This window comes from Sceloporus undulatus, chromosome 1 (genome assembly GCF_019175285.1).
Source record: "Sceloporus undulatus isolate JIND9_A2432 ecotype Alabama chromosome 1, SceUnd_v1.1, whole genome shotgun sequence".
Taxonomy (NCBI): Eukaryota; Metazoa; Chordata; class Lepidosauria; order Squamata; family Phrynosomatidae; genus Sceloporus; species Sceloporus undulatus.
The window spans coordinates 40,118,643-40,137,256 of record NC_056522.1 but is presented as its reverse complement, the minus strand read 5'-3'; positions in this window follow the sequence as shown (position 1 = coordinate 40,137,256).

Sequence of the window (18,614 nt, the reverse complement as noted above, 5' to 3'; positions counted from 1 at the left end):
GATAAGGACACCGGCTGAAAGCTATCTTCTTCCTTTTGTGGATATTTGTTCCCATTAAGCAGCCAGAACTAGCCTTTAGGTCATAAGCTGTTAACTCAAGCACTGTGTGTAAAATAAGATGTACAAAGTACAAATACTGTCTGCATTCTGCTGGGAGATTTGTGCAGGTATATGCATGAGAGCAAAAAAAAAAAAAAAAAAAAAACCAGGTGGATCTTTTCCAGCAAGTAGAGGTTAGACTGGTAGTAGTAAAGTCCTCTGTTTGGTATAGGATAATCATAGTATACCTACGGGGATTGAGGGGGCCATGTGTGCATACACACACACGACAGCCAGTGTGGTTTGAGTGTCGGATTAGGACACTAGGACACAAATTCAAATCCTTGCTCAGTCACTGATACCTACTGGGTGATTTTGGGCAAGTCACACTATCCTGGCCTTAGAGAAAGGCAAGGGCAAACTTTCTTTGAACAAATTCTACAAAGAAAATCTGGGGAAAGGTTCGCCTTAGGGTTTCATAACTCAGAAGTGACTTGAAGGCACAACAACAACAATAATACACATATACACATACGTTACTACTAGAAATCATGGAAGCATAGATTTGGAAGGGACCACTTCTTGCTTCCTTTGGGACTGCCATCCAACCTCAGTTCAAATGCCTCCAGAGAAAGAGATTCTACCATGTTCCAATGTCATCTATTCTACTGTCAGACAGCTCTTACTGTCAAGAAGTTCTTCCTAAGGTTTAGTTGGAATCTCTTTTTTGTAATGTGAATCTTTTGGCTTGTGCTCTATTCTCTGGAACAGAAGAAAACAAGCTCAGCCCATCTTCTACATAACATCCCTTCAGGTATTTAAAGAGGGTTATAACATCCCCTCTCTTCTTTCTCTAAACTAAGCATACTCAGCTCCCTAAGCTGTTCTTCCTAAGGCACCATTTCCAGAAATTTTACCTTCTTGGTTGCCCTTTTCTGGACACATTACAGCTTGTCCATATCATTTAAAAGGGCAGGCAAGCTTTATAACCCAGCCAGTTATACAAGAACATCAGAACTTACTACCCATGATTCCTATATGCTTTTGAAAAATCACATAGTTAAAGATGCAACACATAATTAAAAACGCCAAAAAGAAGGCCCCTTGCCCCCTATACCAAGGCAGAGGTGAACATAATACTCATTATAAGGATTGCAAACTCAAGATTATGGGCTAGTACACATTTAAAACACTGTCTTGAGTTTCTTGAAGCCTACTCCATTCTCGATCCCTTTCTGTTGGTTTCTGCCCAAGGCATTCTACAGAGACAGCTCTCACTAAGATCTCGAATGACCTTTTACAGGCCAAGGCTAATGGCCTTTACTTTGTTCTTATCCTTCTCGATTTGTCTGCAGCCTTTGACACCGTTGATCACTGTCTCCTAATTGACATACTCTCTGATCTTGAGTTCTCAGACTCTGTTCTTGACTGGTTTAGATCTTATTTGTCTGGCAGATCTTTTGCAGTGGTTGCAGGTAGTCAGACTTCATCTCCTGTTCCCTTATCTGTCGGAGTTCCCCAGGGCTCTGTTCTGGGTCCCCTTCTGTTTTCTCTCTACACACTGTCCTTGGGTAACCTTATCAGCTCTTTTGGTTTTTCCTACCATCTGTATGCCGATGACACCCAGTTGTATCTTTCCACCCCTGACCTTTCTCCAAGGCTTGAACAGCAAGTCTCGTCTCGTCTCACAGCTGTCTCGCAGTGGATGCGCCATCGGCGTTTGAAGCTCAACATGTCCAAGATGGAGCTTCTTGTCTTTCCTCCTAAGCCCACCCTTCAACACTCCTTTTCTGTCTCTGTGGACAACATTTCTATTCAACCAGTCCAGCAAGCCTGCAGTCTTGGTTTTATCTTTGACTCTTCTCTGTCGTGTATCCCTTAGATCCAGACCACAGCCAAGGCTTGTAGATTCTTTCTATACAATATTGCCAAAATCCGACCATATCTCTCTGCCTCTACTGCCAAGATCCTGGTCCATGCCCTAGTGGTCTCACAACTTGATTACTGTAACATCCTCCTGGCTGGGCTTCCTCTTTCTCACCTCCGTCCTTTAATTTCTGTCCAGCATTCAGCTGCACACATTATCACATCCGCCCACCGCTCTGACCACATCTCTCCTGTGTTGGCATCCCTTCACTGGCTCCCCCTCCCTTTCCGCATTCAGTATAAGCTCCTGCTGTCCACGTTTAAAGCCCTCCGTGGGCTGGCCCCTCCTTACTTATCAGACCTTCTTTCTCCTCACCTTCCCATTCGGGCCCTCCGCTCTGGTAGTCAAGGTCTGCTGTCACAGCCCAGGATTTCCTCTGCCCCATCTCAGATTCGCCCCTTTTCACTCGCTGCCCCTCACTCCTGGAACCTTCTTCCCTTGCGAGCAAGAGCCATCACTTCTTTAACCAGCTTCAAAACGGAGCTGAAGACCATCCTGTTCAGAGAAGCCTTCCCAGGCATTGCATAACTGTCACTTGCTATTTGATGTTCTTTTGTTGCCTGTTTTATTGAATCATTTCCTGTATTGCCATGTACTTTGTATGTATTATGCTACTAGAGAGGTCCTTTCCCCATCCCCACTCCCTTCTCCTTTTTGTCGTGTCTTGTTAGATTGTAAGCCTGAGGGCAGGGAACCGTCCAATTAAAAAGATTGTATGTACAGCGCTGTGTAAATTTACAGCGCTTTATAAATAAAGGTTAATAATAATAATAATAATTCATTACACTTGAATACAATGTGATCCAACCACATGCAGTTAACAGGAGTTTGGTTTTTTTGCAGCCCCCCCCCAAAACCCCCCCCCTCAAACTCCATGGAAAAAGGTTTCAAGGATTTTACTGGAGTACATACTGAAATCCTCAGAAATGCACATTGTTTCATGTGTGGCCACCCATCTTCTTCACATATATTCGGATGGCTTCACATTTTCAGCAGAGAGAGAATGAACAGATGTGAATAGATGCAAATTTACACAGGAAAGTGAAGACAACTGTCAATGTAAATATGTGAAAATGCACACCAATTTGCATAGTATACTTACTGTAGACTAGCCTCTAGAGTGACATGAATTACCTCAGGGGCTCTAAATCAGTTCCATCCATTCATTTAACTTCTTTCAGATATTTAATAGCCTGAACAGACACCATTCAAATTTGTGTGAATTTACTCCAAAAGGAAGTAAATGTGTGCATATATAGTTACACATCTTCTTTCTTCCCAAAAGATGGGGGGGGGGGGGGATGGCATCAGAATTGTGCACTCAGAGAAAGAGTGTTTCTTTCTTTCTTTCTTTTAAAAACATGTAACTGAAAGCATCAGATTCTCTCTGATCTTGGAAGCTAATCAGAGCCAGGCCTGGTTAGGTCTTGGATGGGAGATCAGCAAGGAACACCAGGTATTGTTTGCTATGTTCAGAGGAAGGCAATGCAATGACACACCACCTAAGAAAATCCTATGAAAGTTACAAAATCACCTTGGCACACGTGCGCACGCGCGCGCACACACACATGTCCTAGTTAATCTACATTTATTTGAAATGCTTTTAAAGAAGTCAAGTTTAATCTAGATGATCTAACCAGGCTTTGGTATATAACCATAAAAATCAAACCAATCTCATATTCAAACACAATTAAGATAAAAAATAGTTGAATTGATAATTAAAACGGTCAGAGATTATATCTCGTTCCAGGCAGGTTAGAAGTTTCTCTCTTTTATAAGGGCTAACCTGGTGTACTTGGCTGTTCAATAAGACACATAGTAGTTCCTGCTAATAAATGCCAGGTTGCGTATCTAATATGAAGAATAAGGGGGTCACAATACTGAGTTCTTAAATCTAAATAATAAAAGCATTCTAGGAAAAAAATATTCCATATTTCTGCAGGGATTTGGGCACTGTTCATCTATACTGGATATACCAACAAATCACCCTTTGATTTTTAAACAGGATGTACTAACCCTGGAAAGCTAAGGCCTACCTATAGTTTGTTCTGAATTCAGGTGACATCCGAGGATTTTTTCTAAACTTGTGCTATAGGCATCATTCAAGCTAACAAAGCACCTATTTCATCCCATCCTGCAGCTCCATTGTGTGAAAGAGGAGCCATGTATTCCCTATCTGGGAATTAATCTCCCCATGTCTTTTTCGCACTACACAGTCACAGCATTTTGCTAATACTTATGGCTCTGTCTTACCAAATGCTGGTATTTATAGCTTTGTGAGGTATTTAGAATTGTATGCCGGAGAGCTTTTGATTCTCACCAGGCTATAGCCATGGCAGTTAAAAGGGTTTCAAAGTGCCATAACTGTGAACAGTAGACCTTCCACATCTGCAGCTTTGACTTTTGCAGATTTGATTATTTGTGGATGTAATTAATGTGTTTTCTCAAGGCATTTCTAGGTCCCCCAGTGCATCTCTATGGCCAAACTCTGCCACAAGTTGCTCTGAAGGACCTAGAAATTCTTAGAGAGAATACTTCTTTAAGCATCTGCAAAACTGTATATTACCTCAGCAAACACATGATCTCTAATGTATATTTACTGCAATAATGTGCATGCAGGCATGATATTTATATATGGAAGAATAAGCAGCAGGGAGTCTTTAATATTTTGGCACCCACTTATTGTATATTGTAAATGTCCTGGGAACTCTACTTATCCCTGGGAACATTTCTTTCTATTAGGCAAAAAATGGGCTTAATGTTGCTAGGGGGGGAGACTTCTGTAGGCTGGGAAAGCTAGAATCATAGAATCATAGAGTTGGAAGAGACCGCAAGGGACATCCAGTCCAACCCCCTGCCATGCAGGAAATCCAGATCAAAGCATCGCCGACAGATGGCCATCCAACCTCTGTTTGAAGACCTCCAAGGAGGGAGACTCCACTACACTCCTAGGAAGTGTGTTCCACTGTCGAACAGCCCTTACTGTCAGGAAATTCCTCCTAATGTTGAGGTGGAATCTCTTTTCCTGCAGCTTGCATCCATTGCTCCGGGTCCTAGTCTCTGGAGCAGCAGAAAACAAGCTCGCTCCCTCCTCAATATGACATCCCTTCAAGTATTTAAATAGGGCTATCATATCACCTCTTAACCTTCTCTTCTCCAGGCTAAACATCCCCAGCTCCCTGAGTCGTTCCTCATAGGGCAAGGTTTCCAGACCTTTCACCATTTTAGTTGCCCTTCTTTGGACACGCTCCAGTTTCTCAATGTCCTTTTTGAATTGTGGCGCCCAGAACTGGACACAATATTCCAGGTGGGGCCTGACCAGAGCAGAATATAGTGGCACTATTACTTCGCTGGATCTAGATACGATACTTCTATTGATGCAGCCTAAAATCGCATTGGCCTTGTTAGCTGCAGCATCGCACTGTTGACTCATGTTCACCTTGTGGTCTACTTGGACTCCTAGATCCCTTTCACATGTTGTCTCCTTAAGCCAGGTGTCTCCCATCCTATATCTGTGCATTTCATTTTTTTTCGCCCTAAGTGCAGTACCTTACATTTCTCCCTGTTGAAGTTCATTCTGTTAGCTCTGGCCCAGCTTTCTAGTCTATTCAGGTCATTTTGAATTTTGATCCTGTCCTCTGGAGTATTAGCTATTCCTCCTAATTTAGTGTCATCTGCAAATTTGATAAGTATTCCCCCAATTTTTTCCTCCAAGTCATTGATAAAGATGTTGAACAGTACTGGGCCCAGGACAGAGCCCTGTGGGACCCCACTGGTTACTTCTCTCCAGGATGAAAAGGTGCCATTGTTGAGCACCCTTTGGGTTCGTCCAGTCAACCAATTACAAATCCACTTAACAGTTGCCTTGTCCAGCCCACATTTTACAAGCTTGTTTGTGAGAATGTCATGGGGAACCCTGTCAAAGGCCTTACTGAAATCAAGATATACTATATCCACAGCATTCCCTTCATCTACCAAGCTGGTAATTTTATCAAAGAAAGAGATTAGATTTGTCTGGCATGACTTGTTTCTCTGAAACCCATGTTGACTTTTTGTGATTATGGCATTGCCTTCTAGATGTTCACAGACTCTCTGTTTAATGATCTGCTCCAGGATCTTTCCTGGGATTGATGTCAGACTAACTGGACGATAATTGTTGGGATCCTCTTTCTTCCCCTTTTTGAAGATGGGGACAACGTTTGCCCTCCTCCAGTCTGCTGGGACTTCTCCTGTTCTCCAGGAGTTTTCAAAGATTATTGCCAATGGCTCCGATATTCCATTTGCCAGTTCTTTTAATACCCTTGGATGTAGCTCATCTGGTCCTGGAGACTTAAATTCATTTAGGTTAAACAGGTATTCCTGTGCTATCTCTTTACTTATTCTGTGCTGAATTTCCCCTATTCTGTCCTCTGCTCCATTATCCTCAGGTTGAGCTCCCTTTTCCTTTTCTGAGAAGACTGAGGCAAAGAAAGTGTTGAGTAATTCTGCCTTTTCTCTTTCTTCTGTTAGCATTTTGCCATCTTCTCCATGCAGTGGCCCTACCGTTTCCTTCTTCTTCCTTTTGCTGCGGACATATCCAAAAAAGCCCTTTTTGTTGTTCTTAACCTCTCTAGCAAGCCTGAGTTCATTCTGTGCTTTGGCTTTTCTGACCATATCTCTACACTTGCTAGCTATTTGTTTGAATTCCGCTTTGGTAATTTCCCCATTTTTCCATTTCTTATACATGTTCCGTTTAAAATTTAGCTGAGCTGAAAGTTCCTTTGTCATCCATCCTGGGTTCTTGCGACACCTCCCGTTTTTCTTTCTCACTGGAACTGTTTTAATCTGTGCCTTCAGTATCTCCCTTTTGAGAAACTCCCATCCATCTTGAACTCCCTTCTCTTTTAGTATTCCTGACCATGGGATCGCCCCCAGTATTTCTCTAAGTTTACTGAAATCCGCTCTCCTGAAATCTAGAATGCGTGTCTGACTATGCCTGGCTTCTCCTTTCCATTGTATAACAAACTCCAGGAGAACATGGTCACTTCCACCTAAGGATCCCACCACTTGCACTTCATTAACCAAGTCATCCTTGTTGGTTAGGATCAGATCTAAAATAGCTGATCCCCTTGTTGCCTCTTCCACTTTTTGGACCATGAAATTGTCTCCAAGGCAAGTGAGGAATTTACTAGACCTTGAGGATCTGGCTGAGTTTGACTTCCAACAAATATCAGGGTAGTTGAAGTCACCCATCACTACTACATCTCTCCTTTCTGAGTGTGTGGTCATCTGTTCTAGAAAGGCATCATCCAATTCCTCCGTCTGACTTGGGGGTCTGTAGTAGACTCCCACCATAACATCCTTGTTGTTTCCCTGCCCTTTAATTTTTATCCAGATGCTCTCCACCTGGCTTCCAGGATTGATGTCCTGGATCTCTTCACTGGTGTAAATATCTCTGACATATAGGGCTATTCCTATTCCTTTCCTGTTTGGCCTGTTTCTCTTGAAAAGGTTATACTCCTCTATTTCCACATTCCAATCATGAGACTCATCCCACCAGGTTTCAGTGATGCCTATTATATCATATTTGCTTTGTTGTACTAGGAGTTGAAGTTCATCGTGCTTATTTCCCATGCTCTGTGCATTAGTGTAGAGGCATCTAAGACCATGTGTTCCCTTTACTTGCTGCCTGTGCAAGTTCTTTTGCCTCCCACTGTTGGGTCCTTGCACTGTTTGTCTTGTTCCCTCTCTGTCAGTTTGACTATCTTCTCCAGCCTTTTGGCCTTCCAGAATACTGTCTCCCTCCCCCACATAACTCAGTTTAAAGCCCTCCTGATCAAATTCTTGAGGCTATTGGCAAAAATGTTTTTGCCAACTGGTGTGAGATGCAACCCATCCCTTGCCAGAAGTCCAGAAGCCAGAAGCTAAACATTCCCTTCTCACATGTCATCTCCATTATGGTTACAAGACAAATATAGAGATAGGAACCCTGTGTTTGCCATGTTGTAACATACTTTTAAGAAGTTCTTGATGCAATAGTGTGTTGTGTGCATTTAAAGAAGTGGTCCTCTGCCTGGCACACATCAACCCATCTGCTTTTTAATGTCAGTCAGTTGTAAGCATGATGCCATAATTTATTATGACTCCATATTCTACATGGCATCCAACAAACACATTATGAATGCTAGAAAAGCATGATTTTTCTACAAGGGAGACTCAGGCTGAAGTAACAGAGAAAGGCTAGAATCAATCATAACAAGTAAGGAAAAGAAAGCAGTTGAAAACAAAATCCTGTACTTAGAAAAATTTAAAAGAATGACATCTGGGTAAAACCGGTTCTAAAAGGATGGTTTGTGTTTTAGCTGAGATTTTATAAAAAGGGGATCTTTTATGAAAAAGGCTCATGTATAGCCATAATCGATATGATGATGAAAACTGAACAAAACAATATTAAATGCTTATCAAATAGAGCTGCACAGCTATCTTGCCAAGGGCTCTTCATTATCCACTGGTGGCCTCTTAAGAACAGAAATCTATTGCTTTAAAAGAAGCCACTAGACGTAAAGCTGAGCTTTCAGAAGCAGCCAAAGATAAATTAGAATGCTTCTCCCCCTGTATAGAATCCTCCTTAAATGAACAAAATGTCTCAAAGCATATTTGAAAATGATTGTAAAGTGACAATCACACATACATTTCTCACACCAGTTATGAAGAAATGTTCTACTTTTTGAAAGTTTCCTAGAAGGTCAATGTTTTTCCTGGTCTTCAGGGAAGTTTAACTGATGTGTGTGTATTCTTCATAATAAAACAGCAACATTTTTTAAAAATTCATCATAATTGTGAGGATATGGAAGATGGGTTCTCCATAATGGCACCACAAGTGTGGAATGCCCTCCCTTTGATGGCACAATTGGTGTTGATATCGATTTCATTACAATACCCATTTAAAACATGTTTTTTTTCTCTCTTGAAGACTTGGGGTGCATCTGCACTGTAGAAACAATGCAGTTTGACACCACATTAAGTGCTGTAGCTCCATCCCAAGGAATCCTGGGATTTTTAGTTTTATGAGGTCTTTGGCCTTCTCTGCCAAAGAGTGCTGGTGCCTCACAAAACTACAAAGCCCAGGATTCTGCAGGATGGAGCCATGGCAGTTAAAGTGGTGTCAAGCTGCCTTATTTCTACAGTATAGATGCCTCATTTGAGGCCCAGTTGATTTCATACAAATTTGTGCATACACACTATTAAACTGTTTTAACTTTTTAAAATGTTTACATTGTTATATATGTTTTTAGAATGTTAAAATGATTTATAACATTTTAAATCCTAAATTGTTTACACAGTTTCTCATATTATTGTAAGCTGCACAGAGATCCTATGATATAGGGCAAGACATATTAAAATTAAACAAAAATTTAAGAAACAAAAATCAACCCAGTTCCTGAAAACATTCTTGTGTTTGGGAAAAAGTATATTCTTCTATAATCTTCCTTCCTTCTTTACTCAAGAGTTTCACCCCAGTGCATGATCTTTTCTTGGACCCTAAGCCACTTTCTGGGTTGAAGCTATGCTAACTGTTGGAACTGTGGGGCTGTCTCATCCACTTTACCCCAGTTTTATGTTCTGCTAGATTACTACGTGCAGCTTTTAAACCATGATTACACCTGGAAAAAAACAGCTGTGCGAATTTGTCTTGCACAACTATGCCTCCGATTGTAGCTGCTGCATTCCCCAACCAGAATGAGACATGAGACAGGGAGGTAGGCTTAAAGAGGACTCATGAAGAAGGTGTGATGGTGGCAGTAGCCCCAGTTGCATGACTCTGAAGATGTGTGATATTGAGGCTCTGAATGTGGTATGTTTCCATTCCCCCACCAATGCAATTGCTGCAAGGATGAGGCTCATGTGGTAAAACCCCTGGTACCATGTGCTAAGCTCTATAGCTCAGAGAACAATCAAGAGAATGTCGAGAATATCCAGAATATATTCCTACCAAAATTTCTTTCTTCTTGCTTCATAGGAGTAGGATATTTCTAACATCCAGCTCTGCCTGCAAACTATGCCGATTATGTGAGCCTAACCTTCATCTTTTACATTTCTAGCTTAGAAATACACCTCTGTGTTGCTTATCATACTTTTGTGGGAAGAATTTTTATCAGAGTGTTTTCTTTCTTTTTTTTACAGAAGCTTTTGCCTTACTGTGTCAATGCAAAGGTATTAAATATGGTTAAGACCGTGTGTGTTTTTGCATCACTGCAGTCTCAACAGGCCTCCAAGGCTAAGCCTGAAGCAACAGTGTTTAAGGATTTATGTGGCTTTTCCGTTTCTTCCCCTCCCTCAATGTGGCCACACCAATGATGAAATGTGTAGCAGACATCCTTAAAAATGCAGGCTAAGCTATTTGAGATGTTGATTCATTATTAGTCATCATCAAATATGATCAATCGTATGTTGTTTTACAGCTTGTGCCTCTAATACTGGCTGGCTAAGTTCAAAATACATGGCCACTTTGCCTTCTGTTCAGACTTGAGAGAAAGTCCTTCATAGAGGCTTATTTCTCTCCCCCTCCTTCCATATTTGGGCTCCACTGTGTGGTATTTTCTGTTATCATCTTGTCAGGGTTCAATTCATTATTCCATTCATTATTCAATTTGTTGGGATATGAACGTCTGAATAATTGAAACTGCAGAAGTATTATAAATTATCATGTCACCATGAAATCCCCCCTTTAGAGGTTTTATGACATTGGGGTCTGTGAGCGTGTGTGTATGTGCACACTTAAATTACATGCCACTAGAGTTCGCCTATACAATTTTGCTGGAAAAGACCACTGAACATAGGGGTGTGTATGAGTGTGTGTGTAGAGGGGGGGGGTTAAACATATTTTCTGGCTATGCAGAAACACTCACAGCCCCTCAAGTGTAGTAAACCGCATACTCATTATGTACACATTACATCATTTTAATTACTGTTGCATTCACAGCGATGAACAATGTAGTGCCAGACAGTAACATAAATAACCAAGTTATAGAGATTGTAAATGAAAGCTGCTTTTCTCTTGCTAATGTCAGCAGGCCTGTATACTATCACAAGACAACAGAGCTCTATGTTTTACCATAAATCCGTAAGGCAGGCAGTGGAAAAGAAAAGAGGCTATCTGCCTGTAACTTGAGGAGCTGTGCAGCAGGGAGAATATGAGCAGCAGCTGCAGCTTGGCATATATTAATGAGGGAAGCTACACCTGATGAATTTCCCTTTTCTGTGCAACTAAATAAAGGTACAGGCACTCTTTTCCAATTTGTGGCTGGTCCTCTGCTGTATGCCTAGCCACCTTGTAAAGCTATAATGAGAGTATTCATAATGAATTTTAAAAGTGTCTACATCTACCTGTCCATGATAGTGTAATGTGGGTGGGAAATGACCCACCAAGCCAAACACAGCTCAGCAAATGTATATTGGGCTGTTTCTAAGGGTACAGTGGTCCCTCCACATTTGCTGGAGTTAGGGGTGAAGGACTCCTGTGAATATGGAAAAACTGCAAATAAAAAAATCCCACTATTCTTTTTACTTAAGAAAATACCTCTCTAGGAATCTCCAGATCCTCCAGTACAACTCTGTGTTCATCATCTGCCAGACATTGACCCTAGAATCACAGTGGAGGGCGTACAAATGCCAAGAGAAGTGTTTTCTCTAGAAATGTCTAGGTTCTCCAGCACAACTCTATGGTCAACGTCTGGCAGAGCATTGCTGGAGGAGATTCCAAAATCTAGAAAAGAAATCTAGACCACAAATAATCAAATCTGCAAAAGTCAAAGCTGCAAATGTGGAGGCCCAACTGTATAGCTATGATCGGGGTACAAATGAGGACATTGCCCCACCACAGAAGAAGTTTCTCCCCTTCAATGAAATTTTGGATCACCTTACATTATTCTCCCAGCAGGGAGAATCTGGTACCATCAAACCAAGCTTCAAAAGTATATAGTCACACCACAACTATAGGGTTGTTTACCGCTGTGCTTCTCAACCAGATTATCCCTGTCTGTCTAACAGCAAAACGTAGGTATTGGGGAGATATATGAGAGACAGGTGTGTGTAAATATTGGCAGCTGCATGTTTGACAGTGCCATAATGAAGCCTTATACATAAAAAGATCTACAAATGTATTGAGTTAAACTAGATGAAAGGCAATGTGAGCCAATCAGGATTTTCCCTCATATGGAAACTGTAGGGCTCTTTCACATGTCTGGCATGGCATAGATGTTATTGGAGTAAATGAACATTACAATGTACAGTGGTCCCTTCTTTTACGCGGAGGATCCGTTCTGGAACCCCCCCCCCGCATAAAAGAAATTGCGCGTATGCTTGAACCCCACTAGAAATAATGGGGCTCATGCTTGCGGCGGCACGATGGCATGCGCATGCCCATGGGCACGCACACCTTTCTTGCTTCTGGCTCTGGTTTCAGCATATGCTGAAAGCAGTGTATAATGCACTCGCGTGTGACACGGACGCACTGTATCAGAATGAGGAAATCTTTTCCCCTATTGTTTCAAAACATGAACAGGTTCATTTGACTCCCCCTCTCCATTACTTTGGGCCCAAACAGACAGGCCAAAATAAAGCTGCTTCGAGTCACTTTGGAGGTATGCTGTTTAAATGACACACACATCTTAAGAGGCCAAAACCATGCTCCAGTCTTTAGTGTTGGAATAGTAACAAGCTCTATACTTGAGTCATTATAAGTTTGGTAACCATTATAGGGTTAATGTAGAGTTCCTGAGTGTAGATGACTTTCACCTGTGTGTGTATAGCTCTAATTAAGTTTTCACTCTTAATAAGGCTGGCCTTGTAGTGAGCTCTCTCTCTCTCTCTTTTGCTCACTCTATTCTTAGCCTTTCTTTCTGTTGTATTGTGCCTGTGTTATGTAGTTTATATTATTTGCTATTTGTTATTATGTATGCCATTGTTATTATGCTTTATTTAGTATCATTTGTATATATGGGTTTAATGGGATTTTGTTATACTGCTTTGTTACCCTTTTTAAGTATTTGGATAAAAATATTTTATACTACTTTGTCCCTTTAGTCTCTTTTCAAACCCATTGTTACAACATTTAGAACTGGAGCATGGCTTTGGCATGGCTTCCACCCTCTTAAGACGCACACATCATTAAAGCAGCATACCTCCAAAGTGACTTGAAGCAGCTTTATTTTGGCCTGTCTGTTGAAATCAGAGTAAAATTATAACCTATGATTCCTCCCCTTTTCACACACTGTTGTGACTCATCTGTTGCTGATATATTGCCATACTGTTACTATAACACAATTTCACATTAATGAGAGACACCCTTCAATAATTGAAAAAATGGGCCACTTTAGTAGTAAAGGTTTTCCCTTGACAAGAAATTGTGTGATTACAATGAAAAAGCATCCACATGTGGAAATCTGAATAATCTCTGTGCCAGTGGTGGGAAATGAAATTTGAGTGTTAATAGATTTCTCAGTGGCCACCTAGTATGTTCATGGTGCACACAGCGTTTGACTTCAAGGCATTAGGATTCATAGTTCAGTCTCCTAACCAGCATGAGCTATTCTGTTCCATAATGCCAAAATCCTGTTGATTATTATCTAGTGTGAACACAGCACCTGATAGTCCATGTTTTAGTACATTATCACATGAGCCTCATTCTCACCACAATAGCATTAGTAAAAGAAAACAGATACATACTGGTTTAGAAGTTCTCCTTGTTGCGCATCCCTTTAATAGCATGACTGGGTTTGCTTCTGCCATAGATGGTCCCTTTTCCACACCCCTCCTTAACTCTGTCTATCTGGCCTATGTCCTGCCCAGCAAGCCTTTCATTTTTCGTCTTTTATTTGTAATGCAGTTTAGCAATTATGGAAATGCAGATTAGTAAAAGAAAGGAAAGGAATGAAAGGAAAATCACCCTGCTCAGGAACAGTGAGGGAGAGTAGGGAGTGGGGGAGAAGACGAGACTGACACTACATGACTGCCCAATGTCAGAACTGCTGCAGGAGGAACTTATTGCACCTGAGCACTAATGATACAGCAGCTCAATTGGGAGCTTTATTGAGAGGTTTTCCCTGTCAATGAAAAGATGCATTCTAGCCATGCTTCAGTGGCACAACAGCAATGAGTCAGAGGCAATGTCATGTGATAAGTATCGATAAAGGCACAGTTTTCCAACTTTAATTGCAGTTTAAAAGCCATGTGTGATAACCTCCATAGAGAAGTACAAGGTGTTATGACTTGCAGGCATAGCTTGCAAAAGTTACCTTTTTGGACTACAGCTCTTGTAATATTCCCAAACCCTATGGCCAGTGGGAGATTCTGGGAGCAGTGGTACAAAAATCCACTTTCCAAGATCTGTCCTCAATCTCTACAACTGCAGTTTTTTTACCAAACATGTACAGTTTACAATCTTACAGATGCATTTTCTAGATTAGTACTGGACATAGAAATAGAGCAGCCCTCCAACACTTTAATGAGATCAGCTAACAGCAGGAGAGAGTGTCCTAGAAATCCCTGCTCTTTAATCTTTGGCTCCTACTCATGGAATGTTACCCAAAATGGGTCTTGGTGTACTAAGTGTGCTCCAATATGCTCATATAAATTCAGCACCTACTAATGTATAAGCCAACTGCCTACTAAAATTATAACAGTAACCATAAATATCACTAGCCCATTTTAAATCCAGGTGGGGGTTGGGGATGGGGAAGGTTAGATTATAGAGGTTGGCCAAATATTCCTATAATGGAAATACAGCAGCAGTCAACTAGAGAAAGCCCGCTATAATGCCATAATATTACCTGCAAAATTGGATCTAAAGCTATTTTGTTTACTATTCAAAAAGGTTTGTGGAATGAAGACATAAAAAAAGCTACTGAGGGTTTTTAAAATACAACTTTTTCATAAATCTTGTATCTATAGCCTGATTCTAGTGACATAAATATTAGCAGGCTTGTTTCCATTTCATCTTCCGTTGAACCAATGCTGTCCTACAGCAATAACCAGCCACAGAATAGAGCTATTTGCTGCTGTCATAAATAAGAAAGGGTGTCACGGATGTTTTCATTTGACTGAGCAGTAATGGAGTTAATTATACTTCCAGTCTCTTTGTTTTTGATCTGTGTTTCCAAAGTCATCTCAGTGTCCTGAGTTCTCTCTGTACTTTTAACCTTTACCAACCCCACCAACCTAAATTACTTCAGTGAGATACTTTTTCAAGATCTGAGATGAATTTGCAACAATTATTGCTGGTGAAAGTCATAATCTAGTAGCCCTAGAATAAATACCATTGAAATTCTTCATTAAAAAGTATCCAAAATGAAATGTCTTACCAAAAATGCTAAAGTGACAAATGACATTGTTAGAAAATGATTGTGATTTATTACTATAAATATATAAACATGCCCTTAAGACAAAACGCCTCTTCTGTCATACCATTTTGTGCTCATGATATGATTCTCCCTGCCCTCAATAACTATTCTGTAGGGATATAATAAATGTAAAAAAGTTATACCAGAATATATTATCCTTGTGATGAGTCTGTGAGCCAGCTCTGGCAGAAATCTAGAAATCTGTTGACTATATTTTTTCCAAGAAATACACAGATAACTACTTCTGAGTTTCCATACATGTGCACCCATGGGATCATTTAAAAAGGTCACCTATAAACCTCAAAATTGATAACACAGATAAGTGGATCCCACAGAGTCAAAAATACAGTAAAGTGATGTGCTGTTTTTTCTCTGTGCCAGTTAAGGTGTATCTGCATTATGTAATTATATCCATTTGATACCAGTATAATTAGTATGTCTCCATCATATGGAATCCGGAGAGCTGTAGTTTCTCAAGATACTTAGAGTTCTTTGCTAGGAAGCTGCAGTGCACTCCCTTGAACTATGGTTCCCAAAGCACTCTGAAAAGAGTATTTGAGGAGTAAATAAATTTAATTCTATAATGTAGTGTGTGCCTTGAAGTTGCTTGTCAACCTAAGACAACCCCATTAATTTCATTGGGTTTTCTTAGGCAAAGAATATTCAGAGGTGGTTTTGCAAGTTCCTTCTTTTGAAATATAGCCTATAGCACTGTTTTTGTTGGTGGTCTCCTATGCAAATACTAACCAGGGCTGATGCTGTTTAGCTTCCAAGATCAGATGGGATCTGGTGCCTCTAAGGTATTTAAACCACACTCTGTAGTTTAGGCAGAGACTGAGTTGTAGTTCAGAGATGTAGATGAAGATATTCTTGTACTTCATACTTCTTCTCCTGAAGGGGTGTGTGTCTTTCATTCTGTCCCCCCCCCCCAACGAGCAAGTAAGCAAGCAATAAAACAAACAAAGGTTCTAAACAAAAATATGCAGTAGTTCACATTGTTTTTTTCTTACTGAGTACTTCAGTGAATTTTGACGTTTCCCTCAATGAACATACGTGGAGTCTATTCACACTACAGAATTATAGCACTATCATTTCACTTTAAGTGACACGGGCCCGTTCCAGACGGGCATAAAGTACGCGCTCTGCATCACTTCCTGACACCCTTAACCCTAGTACATGTGAAGCACGCACAAAATGGTGGCACCTGTTCCACATGGGGGCTGCCATGTTGATGTCGTGGACACGTAGCATCCGGACATAGCACGGCGGAAGTGACGCCCTGAGTGCATGACTAGTGCCTCGCGGCGCCACTTCCAGGGCGCAAAAAGAAGCTCCATTTTGGCGTTTCTTTTCGGCTGCGCCCGGGAATCGCACCGTTTGGCTGCTGCGGTTCCTGGACGCAGCAACCAGTGCTGCCGGCAAACCGCCACTTTTAAGCGATCTGTAATGCACCATGGTTTCACGCTATGGAATCCTGGGGTATATAGCTTGATAAGATAATTCTAAATAGTTTTTTGTTGGTTTTTTGGGGTTATGTTATCTGTGTTCTAGAATTTATCCCTGATGTTTCACCTGCATCTGTGGCTGGCATCTTCAGAGGGGTGTGGCATGGAAGTGTGTATATATACTGTGTGACCCTTGGTTGGGAGGAAGTTATTTACATGTTCATCTCTGTGTTGATCTGTTGTTAAATGGCAAGGTCTCAGGGTGGGAGGAAATGCAGGAGGATATGTGTGTCTATTTAATTAGTAATCCATTGTCTGCAGGGAAACCTCTTGACTCTGGCTGGTATTCATTTGCAGCTGTTGAGTCTTGATTTTGGTGTTTTTCAGGACTGGTAGACAAACTTTGTTTACTTTAAGGGTTTCTTCTTTCCTGTTGAAGTTGTTCAGGTGTTTATAGATTTCAATGGCTTCCCTGTGCATTCTGACCTGATAGTTGTTGGCAAGGTCCAGAATTTCAGTTTTTTCAAATAGCATTTTATGCCCAGTGTGGTTTATAACATGTTCCACTAATGCTGATTTTCTGGCTGACAAAGTGTACATTGTCTCTTATGTTCCTTGATTCGTGTTTGCACGCTATGTTTTGTGGTCCCTATCTAGACTTGTCCACAGCTGCACGGTATACGGTAAACTCCTGTGGCCATGAGATGGTCTCTCCTGTCCTTTGCTGAGTGCAGCATTTGCTGGATTTTCTTGGTCAGTTTGTAGATTATTTGGAGGTTGTGTTTTCTCACCAGTTTCCCTGTTATACCTTTGGCTCCTTTGATGTATGGTTTTAAAAAATCCTTCCTTTTGGGTGGTTGTTTTTCTTCATTCCTGTGGTTTATTCTGGGTTTGGCAGCTCTTCTGGTATCTGAGTTAGAGTAGCCATAAGCCTGTAGAGCCCAGTCTAGGTTCTTCAATTAATCTTCCAGGAAGTGGGGTTCACAGATCCTTTTTGCCCAGTCTACCAGTGTTGTTTTTTGTGTGTGTGTGTGTGCTTCTTTTTTTGTCCTGAGTGATAGTTGGAGTTCTTATGTAGGTATCTGTCCATGTGTGTACGTTTTCTGTATACCTTGTGGCCCAATTGTGGCTCAGTTTGCAGATAACCAGGGCATGAAAGAATGGCAATGTTCCTTCTTTTTCTTTTTCCATTGTGAATTGGATGTTTGGGTGGATGTTGTTCAGATGGTTCAAAAAACACAATCAGATGAATTGAAACACCAAAACTGGGCTCTGGACTTCACACCAGAATTCTAAATTCCTTCAAGTCATTTCCTGTTTATAAGCTACATCCATACTGAAGAAATAATTCAGTTTGACACCACTTTAACTGCCATGGGTCAATGCTGTGGAATTCTAGGAACTGTAGTTTTATGAGATAACATCTGTTTTTGTAATGCTGTGGCAAATGGAGCTTTTAATGGAAAGTGTTTCCTTTTTAATTATGATTTACTGTGTTTAATTGTGTTTTAAGTATGTTTTTTGTGTTTTAAGCATGTTTTAACTTGTGTTTTTATCTTGTGTTTTACAATCTGAACTCAGGTTTAATTGTGTTTTAAGTTTCGAATTAATGTGGGTTTTATAAAGGTGTACTGCATATTTAAGTGGCTGCAAGCCTCCTTGAATCTTGTCCTGGGAAAAAGGCAGGATATAAATTAACACATAGTGTGAAACATAACTTCCACTATTTCACAGATGAAAACTGGGACCTGTGTGACTGAGTACCATCAGAGTGTGGTAAAGAAGGCAAAGCTTATAAGTGAGGGTGAGCACACAAGCTAGAAG